General features: G+C 41.4%; 1 long non-coding RNA gene across 1 annotated transcript; it reads right to left on the bottom strand.

The window, feature by feature from the left end:
- Nucleotides 1-2132: 2132 nt before the first annotated feature.
- Nucleotides 2133-7955, bottom strand: LOC141574382 (uncharacterized). Its single transcript, XR_012501377.1, has 2 exons — nucleotides 7860-7955; nucleotides 2133-3097 (listed from the first exon to the last, which is right to left on the bottom strand). It is a non-coding gene; the product is annotated as an uncharacterized LOC141574382 (long non-coding RNA).
- Between the last annotated feature and the right edge of the window lie 5041 nt (nucleotides 7956-12996).

Here is a 12996-nt window from a genome sequence, read left to right as displayed (position 1 = left end):
CATCACAGGCAGCTGTAGAAACTCCCTACTGTTCTGACTTAACGATGAACAAAGTCAGGGACTTAAGTCATATATTCTGTTGCTGTTTTGTGGTCCCCCTGACATTTTTAGCATTCAGACTTAAAGTCTATCCATCTGTATCACTCTCCTCCTCTTAAACAACATGAGGACCTTGGAATGCGTAACATCTCACTTTATGTGTTGTTCTCCTCCTGTGTATTTTAAAAAATCCACTCTCCGGCTCTGTTTTTCCTAACTGCCTAAATGGGAATTTTTTACAAAAAAAAATTCTCAAAGGGAATTGTGTTTATGTCAAAACAAAACGGAAGAGGTGGCACTTGGGACCCACTGTCCCAGTGTAAAGGCTGCCAAGGAGAAGAGGACGTCTTAGGAAAAGTGGACAGAGGCAGCAGAGATGGCCAGTGGAGCCGTGGGCACAGAGAGAACCGCGCACAGGGAGTTGACTGAGGGCCTCGCAGTGTCTCCAGGGATTAAGTGCCTGAGGGTAGACTCAGTACCCCCGGGTTATAGATGAGAAGACTGCTAAACACGAAGACATATTCCCTTAGGGAGTATTTTAGTCAAGTTACTTTGGGTTGAAAGTAATAGAAACCCTCTTCAATCTAGCTTTAGCAAAGTAGTCTATTCTTTAAAAAAGAGAACATGGGTTTAAGAACTGGGGGTCACCTCATGGAACGTGAGGAGGAAGTGAATAACCAGGTCTCAGGAAGGAAGGGGTCAGGAGCCGGTTAGCCCTGCACAGTCTCTCTCTCCTTGGCTCCTAGTCTCTGTCTTTCTCCTTTCTCTCCTGTCTGGGCCTGTGCTTCCTTCTCCTCTCTCTGCAGATCAGCCATCTCTGCTTCTCTTTGTATGCGCCTCTCCACCCCAGAGCTTCCTGGTAGACATCTTGATAGCAACCTCTTGGCTCACATTTCAGACTTCCAGAAGAGAGGAGCTGATTGGCTCAGCGTGAGTCAGGTGTCCAGCATGGCAGAGTCAGCTGGTACAAGAAGGGGCCAGGCTGGTGCAAGCCCATTGGGGTTTGGAGACAGTGGTTCTCCGAGGAAGGCGTATACTCACCCCTGACCCTCAGCGTCTGTAACAGGAGACTCTGGGCTGATTAGAGGGGGAACAGAAGGCTTTTCAAGTATGTGGTGCTGCTGTTATACAGGCAAGTCCCAGTAGCGGCAGAAAATATTAGCAGAACGAGATATGAAAAAAGGAAAATTTGAAAGAAAAATTATACAATTTAACCTCTACCCATTTCACAGATTTTTGGTGGGCAAAAGCAGACCTAATATCTAAGCAACACCTTGACAAGGCTTGAGGACCCCCAAGAGGATGGATTAAAGGTGAATACTAGGATATTTCTCTGTGCAGTGGAACTGTAGTCGAAAGTCAAAATTAAAACTGCTAGCTGTAGGCTCACCAAATAGGCAGAACAGGGGAGTATCTACTTATAGGGCAGCCCTCCGGGTCTTTTATGTCTATAGTCAACCCAATATACACCCATTTGAATTATGAGTAATTGACATGAGAATTAACACTCCTACTTCAGCTTCTGAGGCATTTGTTTGAATCCATGAGGACCTGTGTGAATTTTCACTTGCCTGAAGCATGGCTGGATACCAGGAAACAGGAGCCACCATGTCGCCGTCCTGACAGTGGTCCCTACCTCTCAGAGCACTCTACTGGCTTACAGTGAAATACTCTCGGAATCAGTGGCATTGTTTGTGCTGATTCTTTTTTTTTTTTTTTTTTTTTGTCTTTGATGTTGTTTTTGGCATTAAAGTTTTCATTACACAAATATTGTAGTGCTTTGTTGTGTATATAGAACATATGTACACTTGTGAGCATAGATTTCAGTCTGTGGCATGCAACAGTGGAGAAGGAGCTGAGGGAACATGGGTAAATCATCCTATTTTACAACCATTTATAAAAGGAAACAGCAGCACTATTTCATTGTTACAATAATTGATGTTAACTATTGGAGTAATCATGTCCATTTTGTGGAGAACTAGTGTTGTTTTACTATAAATGGGCATTCATTTGGGGACTCAGGAAAATATAAAAATGTAAAAGACCTTGACTTTCAAACATTACCTTTAAGCGTGTGAAAAAAAACCACTGCATTATTTCTTAATAAGACATAAAATACTTCTTTAAAGTTTTCTTACAGCAATAGACTCTAGTGAAAAGTACAGTTATGCTTTGGGTGCTATAGTTCAACTCACAGAAATGCCAAGCTATAAAACTTCAGAGGCTACACTATAACTAAGGGAACTATTGTATGCTCATTTCTTTTTTTCCTTTTTTTTTTTCATTTTTTAAAAATTGAAGTATAGTCAGTTTGCAATGTATCAATCTCTGGTGCACAGCATAATGTTTTAGTCATACATATACATACATATATTCATTTTCATATTCTTTTTCATTATAGATGACTACAAAATAATGCAGGAACTGAATATAGTTCCCTGTGCTATACAGTATAAACTTGTTTTGTATGCCAATTGCTGAAGACAGAACTGAAGCAGGGGACCCGGGGATTTTTGAGACACCTACTAGGGAAACACAGTTAAAACAAAACCAAATAGAACAACAGCAGGAATTCATGCTCTCTGTCCGGGGATGCTCTATGGTCAAGATATTTTTCTTTCTTTTCACTGCTTATTTTAGGGGAGAAAACAAAGATGAAAGAAACAGAGGCCATTTGCACGTGGGGAATTTAAATGGGTAAATGTAGGCTTTCTGAAATAATAAACTTAAACGTGAGTTCAAAACCAGGAGATGGGGATGAGCTGGCAGAGGTGGGAGGAGGGAAGACCGGGGCTGAGATCTAAGTGGATCCTCAGTGGGGGTTACGTCTCTCTTGGCGAACACAAGCAGGAGGCTGTGCGCGTTGCCGCGGGCAGTGGGCGCAGAAGCAGAGCCCCATCACTGCAGTATTAGGTCAGGTCCCACCAAGATCTTCATCCACACAAAGGAAGCGGCACTAGCGAAGGAGCAGAGAATGGATGTAGGCGATGCTGTGTTGTAACGTGGCTAGAGCGCAGTGGAGTGGTGGGAATTGGGTCTGTGAGCTCCATGGCTGATGCTAAACAAAAAGGAAAAAAAAATCCCAAGGGGTTATTGCTGTCACGGGGTGAGATCAATCAGACTGCTCTGAGCAGAGATAAGGCTGAGGCAAGTGAACTCTTCAACATTCACCTTGAAATGGAAAAAGTCTAAACAGGCTTTGGGGAAGGAGCCGAAGTGGATAAGCACTAGGGATCTGGAGCCAGGCTGCCTGGATTCAAACCTTCTCCCGCCACTTGCTAGTTATGTGACCTCTGCTAAGCTTAACTTTTCTCATTATTTTTTCTCATTATTACTCCTAATAATGGCATGCCTCACAGGATTGTTAGTAAGATTAAGTCAGAGAATACACACAAGTATGTAGGGCAGTGCTCCCAAAGGTACTGACTCATGACCTCTGTCCATTAGCATCACCAGTGTCACAGACGTGGGCCAGTGCGTGCTGGTTGTTCAGGGCGATGCTGGCTCTCAGAAGTGTGGTCCTGAGGCCACATGCATGAGGATCACTGGGAGCACTTGATAAAAATTAGGCAAAATAGAAACATGCCTATTGCTCCTCCCAGAAGTACCGATTCGGAATCTAGAAGGGTGAAATCTGATTTGAGAGGAGGGCTTCATTTTTAAAAATCTCCTCAGCCTAATCTTATGTCCACTAAACTCAGAGAATCCCTGGACCAAGGCAAGCCCTGAGGCTACTTAAAAGCTGATGCACTCACCAGAGGGAGAGCAGAAGACCCTAGGATGGGGCAGGATGTCCCTACAAGTTGGTAGACAGAGTGCTCTCCTTCTGTTAGGTGAAGTGTGTGTGTGTAAATACATGCCCTTGGTGGGGAGCGGGGCTGGAGCCTGATGATAATAGTGGTGATGATAATAACTATGATTCAGTGGGTAACTATTCTGTGCCAGACACCATGGTGAGTGATTTACATGAATTCATTTAATTCTTAAGATGAATAAAATTTAACTCATGATCTCAGATATGTGTGAGACACCTGGATATTGCTACCATAGCCCAGGACCCACGTGTCCTGCCAGCCTGGTGGTAGTGTATCCTAATTACAGCAGGGTAGTTACAGCTAATGAAAAAAAACCTCCCAGGGATGTCCTGCTAGGACTCTGAGTGGATGAACTATCCGCTGGGCACAATAGTCACCCAGGATGATGGCAGGACTTGGGAAGGAAAGGCAACAGTAGGCCAGTCATCAAATCCTTCAGACAGGGCTTAAAGTGACAGAGAGGAGGAGGGGAAGGGGTGGTAGAGTTGGGGGGGGATTAGAAGAGCGATGGTCCTGCAGCATTAGTGTGGAGTGAGACCACTGAAGCCCACCCCCACCTCGGAGGGATCCCGGCTGGGAAAGAATGCGCTGCCCCACTCATAGGGCTGAGAGGGAAGTAGAGTCCTCACAGGAAGACAGATTTCAGTTAAGAAATTTGAACAGATTGGGATGATTCCTGTCCATCAATAGTCTAGGAATTTATGTAAGAATTTGTTTTCCATGGTTATTGGTGAATGGCACCTCCATCAGGTCAGTCACCCTGGCCAGGATCCTGGGGAGAACTGGTTAGACCTCAGTGCTCGTCTGTTGACCCCACTGGGCTTCAGATCTCTGGAATATGCCCGCCTCCCTTTGTCCTATCACAACGTTGCTTCTGGCCGTCATCATTTCTCTCCTGGATTCTCCCCTAACTGTAATGTACTGAAATAGGAATATAAACGATTATAATAATTTTCACCATCATAATGACTCTCCCCAGAAAATAGCTTATACAAAACCAATAGTTTTTGACTAGAGATGACTTAAGAGTTTGTGTGTACGTGAAGTGAGCCAGAAAGAGAAAAACAAATACCATATATCACTTATATGTGAAATGTAAAAAAAAGACAAACAAACTTATTTACAAAACAGAAACAGACTCACAGACATAGAAGACAAACTTATGGTTACCGGTGGGGGAAAAGGGATGTGGAGGGATAAATTGGGAGTTCAGGATTAGCAGATACTAACTACTATATATAAAATAGATAAACAATAAGTTTATATTATATATAGCACAGAGAACTATATTCAGTATTTTGTAGTAACTTATAATGAAAAAGAATATGAAAAGGAATTTATGTATGTACATGTATGATTGAAGCATTATGCAATACACCAGGAATTGACACAACATTGTAAACTGACAACATTTCAAAAATGAATAAATGAATATGTAAATAAACAAACAAACAAATAAAAAGAACCACTGCTATAAGCTCCTGTGTGGGAGAGGCTGTGACTGCATTTTCCAGCACATGCAAAACCTTCAACATATACTTGTTGAATAATTAAATCAAGGATGCCGATGTGAATTTTTAACAGTATATTAAGCAAGCTTTGTCACTAGTCTCATCACATCTCCTCTTTTCCTCTACTTTTACCATCACATCAACCCCTTTGAGCTGTGAGTCCCTTGCAACTTTCCCTGGCTTCCCACACGGGTTCATTAATTGCTATTTAAGTATCAGTTATTATAATGGTTAAAACGTTCAAACACATAGCTCTGTTTTCTTGATTGTGAAGCAAACGTGGAAAGGTACGGGGGACTGTTACTTGACCCCTAACACAGAGTTGTAGAAATCTCCAATAATTTTGACTCTTTGTTCTGCTAGACGTCTAAGAGTAACTCTGAAGCCAGCTCAGGTGACAAAAGCAGGTAAAGAATGGGTCCCTGGTGGGAGCGTCTTCCCAGAATCCTATAGATACCCACTCTGTTCAGGTCCAGGCCACATACTGCACACCACAGTCCTCATCAGCTGTCTTGAAAAGATTGTATCGTTCTGTGTATTCTAACGTGTACGAGCTTGGTTTGTGCTGGAGTGGGGTGGTATGGATCACAGCACCCAGGAATTTCAGAGTTATTGACAGAAGTGGGGATTTAATTATATTTGTTTTTTCAAAGGGAGAAGGAGGAATTGCTGGCTAAAGGCACACTCACTCAATACATTGTGTATCTTCTGTACTTTAGGAACTGCTCTAGATAACACTGAGATAAAAGACACCACTTCTGACCTTAGGAAGCAGACAGTGTATTTGGGAAAGTGACACATCTACATAAAAAAAGACACGGGCGCGCTCTCCCCGAGCACTGCCAGCATCTCCTACCCAGCATCATGGCCACCCTTCAGGGCCGTACCCTGATGCCCAACAATGGTTCTTAGGGCAACAGGAAAAAAAAGCACAGGCTGCCCACAGGCTTCCAGAAGGTCCTGTTCCACAACGTCCAGGGGCTGCAAGCGCTGCTGATGTGCAACAGCTCTTACTTTTCTGAGATGGCGCGCAATTCCTCCAAAATCGGCAAAGCCATCCTGGAAAGGGCAGCCCAGCTGGCAGTCAGAGTCACTGACCCCAACGCCAGGCTGCCCAGGGAGGAAAGTGGATAAACAGCTCATGTGCACCCTTTATTTGTGGTAAATAAAACCTTGAAAACTCTGGAGAAAAAAAAAAAAGACATGGAGATAATCTGCTTATGTGAGCTCTGAGAAGGCAGATTTTGTCTACCTCCCCCCAGTAAGCCGGCCACTTGGAGGGTGCTCAGGAGATGTCAGGTGTGTGAAAGGACTGAGCAAGATCAATGCTTTGCGAATTCTGAGAAAGGAAGTCTGCCTAGTGGTCAGAGGAGGCATTAGTGGCTCATGCTTATGTTAGGACTTGAAGGACAAAGTAGGATTCAAATAGCAGAAGAGGAAAATTTTGCTCCAAATGCTCAAGTGTCTTATCTGGAGGCCAAGAGCTAGGAATGCCCAAGAGACAGAGAAAGAGAGCAATAAAAATAGTCAGTGATGGACTGTTCTAGCCACTGTCAGAGATAACACTCCCATTCAATCTCACATGCACCAGCTCTGTGAGCTATATATTATTATTATTGCCCATTCCACAGATGAGGAAGCTGAGAATAAGAAAGTTAAATAACCTACCTCCCCAGTGTCATATAGTAATAACCAAATAAGAAAAGAATAAAAATGTGATAGGTATTTGATATAGCCTATGTATTTTCTTTAAATCAAATTAAATCCAACTCAGACCCTTGCCAAAAAGAATAGGGACTCCTCACCCCAGCATCGTTCACCATTACAGCTAGGATAACACAGAGGTCTAAGGATCTAGATCTTAGGCAGGGAAAGAAAAATGCTTGAGGAGCCTCTCTGGTCTTGGCCCACAGGCTCACCCTGAGATGCCCACGGCCCCAGCCTGCAGGTTCCCAGAAGCTCTGCTGCCTGTGCTCAGCCTCCTGGGTGTTTCCATTCCTCTGAGATCCCACTCTCTCCCAGGCTTCAGGAAGGGTGGGATGAATGGGGGTGCAGGGATGCAGAGTAGGAGGTCTCTGACCCTCAGGGTTCCCCCAACGTTCAGTACCCTTCTCAGTTTGAAGAACTCAATGTCTGTTTATGCCTATCTCCTACCTACCCTCTCCTCTCCCTCTCCCACCAAACAATACAAAGCTCCCTTGAAACTAGGAGCACAAAACCTTGGCTGTTCCTTTGGAATAGGGGAGGGGAAATATTGCGAACACAGAACATATAGCTTTTTCTTTTGGACAATTTGATAGCAGCAAAAAGAAAAAAATGCCAATTAATATCTCCATAAATTAATCTACCACAAATAACTAACATATTTTACAGTTTGCTGCATGGCAAGGACTATACCCAGCTCTTTACAAAGAGATAGGTACAATCATTAGCCCCATTTTATAGTTGAAACAAGAGCTTAGAGAAGTCAAATATCTTATTGAAGATCACTTACCTAAGACTTCTAAGTGATAGAATCAAAACTCAAGCTCAAGAATGTCTGGCTGGAAAGTCTAAGCTCTCTTCACTGCTCCATATGAGGGAAGCAATCCTTCCCCTCCAGAGTCCAGAGCAAAGGTTTCTTTTTTTTTTTCCTTTCTCTTAAAAAAAAAAAAAAAAGGAAAACCTACATAATTACAGACTACATTAGATAACAAATCCAAGAAACTTCCTCTTGGTTTCATAAAAAATCAAATTTCATTTGTCTTTGTCACCTTCTAGAACTTTGCATTTACATACTTAATTTTTACATTTACCATAATTTACCATGATGTCATAAAGTGAATTTTACAGTCTACATTTTCAATTGCCATTATACTGCTGTTTTAAGATACTCTACATACTTTCTATATTATATGTAAATATATCAACTTTGTATATTTGATTTCATACACAAACATAAATATATTTCTATAATCTTGTTCTTTTTTTCCCTTACAATACCCATGCTCACCCCTCTCCACGAACAAAAACAATTGCAGCCTAGTGTGTATTTCCCATACGTTTCTTCATAGTTACACAATCATACAATAGTACAAGTATTGGGGGATTGGCCATTGATTGTTTTATATGCTTCTTACTATATATAGTTTTATACACTTCTATACTCTTATCAAATATATATTTTTACTTATTATTTTGGCTTTTTTTTTTTAACAGTATAAATTGTGGAAGTCCTTCCAGATCAGTTGATATCACTGTAACACTTTCTTGTTTAATAATATAATCCATAACATGACTCTTCTACAGTTTGTTCAGCCTTTCCTCTATGCATGGGCATTACATTTTTTGCCACAATATACAACAGTGTAATAAACTTTCTTTCATGTGTATGTATAGTCTCCTGTCCTGGTGCTTTTATTTCTATAGATTCCTAGAAGTAAGATTTCTGAGTCAAAAGGCATATATTTATTTTAATTTAATAGATATTGCCAGATTGCTTTTCGAATTGTTATACAAATGCACACTTTTACCAGCATTATACGAGGGCCCTGGTTTCAGATGCTAGTCTGAGGACACCCACTTCCATTTAGTAGTCTCTCTGCATACTTTAATAGGTACTAGGACTTGAGAGTCACAGGTTCACCTCATTGCGGGATTTACACAAGAAAGGAATAAGGGGCAGGAGTCAGGAAAGCCATTCAGTGGGGATTCCCCTTTACAAAGGACCTCAAATTTTTAAAAACTTTCTAGGTAAGGTAGATGAACAAATCATTGAAATGTTGCAGAAAAACGTGTTACAGCTTAGTGTTACAGCTCAGTTGTGACAGCAACCTGGATCTGGGCAAGAGACCAAGCAGCACTCAGAGAGTTGGAGAACTCAGGTTTATTATACCAGTAGGCGGCGAGGAGTTAACACTCCAAGCTCTGGAGTCGTCTGTAGTTTTACACAGGATTTTATAGGCTGCCAGTTTACACTTCACAACATCATATGCAAATAAGGTATAACAAAAGTTGACTAATGAGAAACAAACTTTGTAGAAATGGACCAATCAGGAGGGAGAGAAATAACCAATCAGGAGTGAGCTCCATGCAAATGAAATACTACAAATGGACCAATCATAAGTTAGGGAAATGGACCAATCAGGGGTGAAGGAAATAACCAATCAGAAGTGAGCTCAGGGAACCAATAGAATTTTAGGGCTAAGTTCCACTTTCCTAGAAGTAAGCCCTTTCAGAGGCAAAAAGTGAGATAGAGCCTCTGGGCCAAGAAACCAGATGCAAGATAGTAGTGGCCCTGCCTGGGGATCCTGCCAGTCTTTTTTATGGGGCTTCCCACCTCAGCATCACAGTGGCGATTATTAAAAATATTTGTTTACTAAAAGGAAATATTGAATATACCATATGTTTTAGAAGCCTATATTGGTATGTCTTCATTCTTTTCTTTTGTTCTCTTTTTTGTTCTTTACTCTGGTCCTCCTAACGCTCCCTCCCAATCTCTCTTCCCAGTTTCTCCCTCCCAGACCCTCCCTGTCTCCCAGTCTCCCTCCTTCCCTCTCTCCCTATCCTTTCTCTCCCCTTCCCTCTCCCCCTGCCCCTCCAAACGTCGTCCCTTTCTAATTTGCACACATCAGATCCACCTCCCAGGCCCACCAGGTCTTGGGCTGGGGTTGCTGCAGCTCCAGCATTGGCCACTAGGGGCCCTCTGCTCCCCTGGCCTGAGGGAAGAGAAAAATGTCTTACCACTTTTCCAACTTTTTAAATAGAAACAAGCGTCATGGGTATCTTCAAAAGACTATCCCCCAACAAACCAAGGGAAAATAAAAAGAAATAAAGAAAGATACTCCAAACAGCAAATGTAGTTTCTGAGTTTAAGTTGACCAAACCTAGTCTTAGCTGTCTCGACTGAGACAGCTGACAGGGCATAGCCTTTACCCTCTCCTTCCCCATCTTCAGAAACAAACCAAAGATAAAATTAAATTGGCCATGATGTGAGGGTTAGCAGGAACCTCACTGCTTTCCAACACTTAACTCTTAGTCATCTCTCTTGGCATGACCTGGGCAGGATTCTCCCAGCTCCTGCCTTTCCTCCCTGGGGAGATTTTCCTCAGCAGCCACCCTGACCTCCAACTCTCCCTCCACTGGTCCAGGGGAAGATCTCTGGTCCTCCCACACCAGCCTCACAGGTGTTTCTTTAGACTTCTTAGAGGATTCTGTGACTGTCAGTACTCAAAGTCTTGGTCTCTTCAACCTCTTCCCTTGCTGGCTTCTGACTTGACTCCTAATGCCCATTTCACTGCGGAGTCACGACTATCAGCAGTTTGGGGATAGGGTTAGGATCAGAACCCTTGTCTTTTGACTCCTAACCTGAGGACTGCCATTTACATCATAATTTTTCCATCAAAGGGCCATGCATGAGGTGAGATATATATATATATTTGAATGACAGTGATAATAAGAATAGAAAGGTATGCATTTAATATGCTAGCAACTCAATGGATATTGAGTTCTAAAACTCAGCAAATTAAATTTCCATAATAAAACACATCTTTGCCTTCTCAGGTGGTTCAGATTTTTATTGAAAGAAAAATTATTTTCTCCACCCTGCAGTGGACTGGTCCTCAAGGACTAACATTTTAATCTGACAAGATACTTTCCATGTACTCTGGATTTATATTCCATTGCTGGCCAAAGCCAATTGCTAAGAGGCAACTCGAAATTAGCACTGCAACAAGCTGACAATAAACAGTGGAGACAAAAATCTACTCAAGGAAAAAATTGTAAGGTAGGTGGAAAAGCATTGGTAATATTCCTGACTTTGTCTCCTATTCCACTGGGTCTTTTTTCTCAGCTGGCAGTCAGCTAAGCCAGTAATTATTGCTTAAAGCTTAGCATAGCCATTTTTTGGCCCCTTTTTTCCTCCTTCTCATAATCCTTCCCCCATTGTAACATTTATGCAAGAATTTCTGGATGGTGCTGTGCACTTATTATTGCATCCCATTTTTTTGTGTGTGATAGTAATATTGACCAATTGTCCATCAACCATTCACCTAATGATTTTAGTATCCATTGATGATTGTTATCATTATTGGCATTCATTGAAATAATGAAAAAACCATCATTTCATTAAGTGTTGAAAAACGGTGACTTTAAAATTCTGTTCTTTCTTGTGCATTTATTTGCTGGAATTTTACTATCAAGAACTTTCCATCACGTACTCTTTGGTTACACTGAAATGTAATTCTTATAAGAAAGGTGAAATAAATGTTTGATTTCTTCCTTTCATTTATTAATTTTTCAGAGAAATGAGTTGGTTACCTAGTGATCACCAATGGTGACCAATAGATTTTTTTTTAAATAACTATAAACTCAAAAGCTTTCCTGTGTTGTATATGTTCTAATCCATTGCAATCATTATTCTTTCTGGTGCTCAAATTGTCCATTTAGATTGGTTCTTGTATCTTTTTAAAATGATTTCACAGGTCTTTGAGATATTTTTTCTTTTCCTGTTCGAGAAGATATTCCATATTTTATACATTTCCTGGTCCAGAACAATAAGCTATTTCTGCAGAATCTTAGTTCCTTTTAATGAGAAATAGTATTTTGAGACCACATCTGGTTGCTAGGGGTATTCATTGCTACGAAAGTGCTCACTGCCTCTGGGCTGTCATTTCTTTATGCCTTTTGAGTGGATTGAGTTAGAAAATAGACTTTTTAAGAGGAAAACTCATGAATTCATACTGACATTTCCAATTCAAATTACTCTTTGAAGGTTTTTGCTTAACCTCTTCAATTTTTTGCTTGATCTCTTTCTCATCACAAAAATCTCAGTTCCAACAACATGAATGTAATTATTTGCTTTTTCCTACATAATAGGTATAATTGTTTCAAACAACAATACCAAATTACCACTGACATAAAAGGACTGAATGAAATTAAAACATTTTTACATAATTCTTTTTGTCTTTAGAACATTCCACTAAGGAAGTACAGTCAAAATACTATACTCTAAGCTGACTTGAAACTCTTTCTCTTTTTTGTTGTGGCAGAATTCAAAGGAAGATGGCTTCACGAAGACGTCCCACCTTAATCCCTGGACCTGTAAGAATGACGAGCTATCAAGCTTGTGATTATGTTATGCTATGTTATGTTATAGGGCACACTGGACTTAAAAATAGGGATATTATCCAGTTAGGTCTGACCTAATCATATGAGCCCTGAAAAGCAATGAGCTCTGTGTGGCTGAAAGGGGACTTAAGGGGAAGCCAGAGAGAATCAGAGTGTGAAGAGGACTTGACATGCTTCGGCTGATTTGAAGACAGAGGCTGCCTGCATCCTCTAGAAGCAGAGAGAGCCCTTGAATGACAGCCCACAAGGAAGTGGGGACCTCAGTCCCACAATGACAAGGAACTGAATTCTGCTAGCAACCTGAATGAGCTTGGAGTAGATTCTCTCCCAGAGCCTCTGATAAGAACCCAGCTTGGCCAACACCTTGATTTTGGCATTATGGGCCCCTGAGCAGAGAACCCAGCTGAGCTTATGTAGGCTTCTTCCTAAACTGTGAGACAAAAAATAGTTGTTTTTAAGCTGTTAAATGTGTGGTAATCTGTTATGCAGCGCTAGAAAACTAATCAAGTTTTTATGCCACCAAC

This window comes from Camelus bactrianus, chromosome 21 (genome assembly GCF_048773025.1).
Source record: "Camelus bactrianus isolate YW-2024 breed Bactrian camel chromosome 21, ASM4877302v1, whole genome shotgun sequence".
Taxonomy (NCBI): domain Eukaryota; kingdom Metazoa; phylum Chordata; class Mammalia; order Artiodactyla; family Camelidae; genus Camelus; species Camelus bactrianus.
Note: the sequence above shows the minus strand (reverse complement) of the source record. Positions and strands in the feature narration are given on the sequence as shown.